The sequence below is a fragment of the Nannospalax galili genome, unplaced genomic scaffold, assembly GCF_000622305.1.
Source record: "Nannospalax galili isolate Female #2095 unplaced genomic scaffold, S.galili_v1.0 scaffold667, whole genome shotgun sequence".
NCBI classification, from domain to species: Eukaryota; Metazoa; Chordata; class Mammalia; order Rodentia; family Spalacidae; genus Nannospalax; species Nannospalax galili.
The window spans coordinates 1,334,998-1,338,419 of record NW_008358387.1 but is presented as its reverse complement, the minus strand read 5'-3'; positions in this window follow the sequence as shown (position 1 = coordinate 1,338,419).

Genomic DNA, 3,422 nt, shown 5'->3' with positions numbered 1-3,422 from the left:
CGCAGGGCTTCATGCATGCTAGGCAAGCACTCTACCAACTAAGCTACATCCCCAAACCATAGCAGGTGAGAAAGCTAGACCCATATTTGTTTTTCTATTCTGGTGAAATATATGCAGCATACAGTTTACTACTTTATTCACTTTAGGTGTGCAGTTCCCTGACCTTAATACATTTACATCATGTACAACCATCACCACCATCCATCTTCAAAACAATTTCATCTCCCCAAAGTAGAACTCTGTACCCTTCAAACAGTAACACTTCCATGATTGCTTTCAAAACCGAGAATGAAAAAAACAAAAATAGATTAAAGATATCCTTGTAGCCAAGCATGATGGTGCACGCCTAGAATCATTGCACTTTGATGGTGAAGGTAACAAGATCAAGAGTTCAAGTTCAGCTTTGGTTATAGAGTAAGTTTGAGTCCAGCCTGGGACATGAGCCCCTGTCTCAAAAAAAAAAATTCTAAACATCCATATGCCATTTATTGGGAATTGTTGACCAAGTCAGATGGGGGGAGGCATTCAAAATAGTACAGGAAGGACCCCAAGGCTTGGCATTAGGAAACCTGATAAAGACCAAGCATAGTCCAATCTCCAACAATGCTGTGTGGGATCCTGTTCAAGCCATCTTGAACATTGTATTAGAGTTCTCTAGAGGAATGGAGCTAATAACATGAACACATATTACAAAGCAGATTTATTAGATTTGCTTATACAATATGGGCTGGGTAAGCCAACAATGTCTATTTGTACACTGAGAAGCTGAGAACGTGATAGCTGCTCAGAACATGCTGCTGGATGGTCTCCATTTGGGTTGGAGTATCCCTGGAGAGCCACGGGTCTCCAGGCCACGTTAGAAGGTCAACAAAGCTGGGCTCCACTATCAGCAAAGGGTGGCTGCGGAAGTGGCAAGAACAGGATGGGTGCACTTGACAGCGAGGACCAAAGACAGGCTAAAGCTTTTCCCTCAGACTTCTATCTGGGCCACTGCCAGAAAGTGTTGCCCACTTTGGGGGATATTCTTACCTCTTTAATTAATCCTTCCAGGAAACAATCCTCACAGACCCACCAAAAAGCAGGTTTCTTAGTTGATCCCAGATCCAATACGGTTGACAACCAAGACTGACCATTACAAACATCAACGTGCAGGCCTTTCTCTGAGGGCCATAAGAATCAAACCTAAGAATCTGTTCCTGGGGCTGGAGAGATGGCTCAGCAGTTAAGAACATGGGTTGTTCTTAGAGAAGACCCAAGCTCGAATCCCAGCACCCACATGGCAGCTAACAACTGTCCGTAACTCCAGTTCCAGGGGATCCAATGGCCTCTGTCCTCTGTGGGCATTGCATGACACAGGTCACTTACCTACATGCAGGCAATACACTCATACACACAAAATAAAAATGATAAATAAAATTGAAAAAAGAAAAAAAGAACCTGTTCTTCACCGCTGATGTTCAATAGAAAGCGAAGGAGCTAGAGGGCCCATTGCAATCATAGAAGCTATCTCATTAGGCCTCCTGACAACCCTGAGAAGGACTTCTCTCCTCACATTAATATGGATTGAATGAGAAACTATGGCCAGGGTCCTTCTTCCAGGGGAGCCTGACTCTCAGCACCTGAAGAGTGAGGGCTGGAGCATGAAGGCCTCCTGGGAAATGATCTCTGCTACATCTTTCCCACATATAACTTGAGTTACTGCTCTGTCCCTGGCACCACATCAACTTCATAGATACAGGGTGAGCAAGCCACAGCCTCACATGGGTTCTAGCATCCTGAAGACCAAATGACTGCAACTCTAACACTGGAGGTCACTCCTCAAGTACTAAGGACACTATGAAATGAGACCATCAGTTCAATGTGGTTGGCACAGTATAAATAATAGCTTTGTGCACTGACTAGGCAACTTGATCTTGGATAAGTTACTTCAAGGATCATTTTTCTTGTCTTTTTTTTTTTTTTTTTTTTTTTTTTTTTTTTGGTCGTTTTGAGACAGGGTCTCCCTGCAGCTCCAGCTGCCCTAGAACTCACTATGTAGACCAGGCTGGCCTTGAACTCACAGAGATCTGCCTGCCTCTGCCTCCTGAGTGCTGGGATTAAAGACATGCACCACCATGCCTAGCTTGACTTCATTTCTGTACTCAAATGTCTGTTCTTCATTAATGCAGAACATTAAAACAGTTTTCTATGGATATTTGAACCAGTTTTCATTAAAAAAAATTTAATTCAACACAGTTGGTGTGCTCTTCTCTTATTAATCTGTCTTTGTTACGGGAATGTTGATTCCACAAGACGGCTAACAACCATCTGTAACTCTAGTTCCAGGGGATCTGGGTGCCCTCTTCTGTCCTCTGTGGGCATTGCATGACACAGGTGCACTGTCATACATGCAAGCATAACACTCATACATAGAATAAAAACAAATCAAAAAATTAAAAGAGAAGGAAGAAAGGAAAGAGTGAGTGAGCTCTTTGAGTGAGCTCACAAGGTTTTGTGGCTTGCTTGGGGGTGAGAGGTGCTGGTTTCTATAAGCTGTCTTGGGGAAGAGCAATCCTATTTCCTATGAGTTACTTTAAGGGAAGGAGAAATAGAAGATAAAAGGGAAGGAGAAGTTCAGAGGAAGATTTTGCTTCTAAGGCCCTTCCAAGGTCCTTTTGCTTAAACTGCTCAGTATGCCAAAGTGTCACTGTGGAGTACCTTTGGCTGAGCCCCAACAGTGCTTAAGAAAGCTTATTCTGTGCCAGGTGTGGTGGTGCATGCCTTTAATCCCAGCACTCAGGAGGCAGAGGCAGGTGGATCTATGTGAGTTCAAGGCTAGCCTGGTCTACATAGACAGTTCTAGGCCAGCTGGGGCTACAGGGAGACCCTGTCTCGAAAAACAAACAAACAAACAACAACAACAACAACAACAAACGAAAAAGAAACCTTATTCTTACTATACTCATGTATTAGTTACCTTTGCATCACTGTAATAAAAGATTTGATGGAAACAATTTATGGGAGGAAGGGTTTATTTTAACTCGTAGTTTAAGAAGGATCTCAATCCACTGTAGCAGGGATGGCATGGCAGAGCATCTTTACGACTGCAGGAGTGTGTTGGGAGACTCATCTCATGGCCATGGGATCAGGAAGGAGAGAAGGCAGGCAAGAACCAGAAATTAGTGTGACCTTGAAAGGCCCACACCCATTGAGCTACTTCTACTAGCCAGGCCCCACCTCCTAAAGACTCCATAGCCTTCAAAATAGTGTCACAAGCGGAGTACCAACTATTCCAAAGATAAGCCTGTGAGGACATTTCAGATCATAATAAACTTAGACTGTTGGTACCTGAACGAAGCCTAACTCTGGACCCGTACTTCATGCATGGGTCAAGGGTGGAAGAATGGTTCTTACCAGGGCTTATGTCTCTGAGAACTGGATTG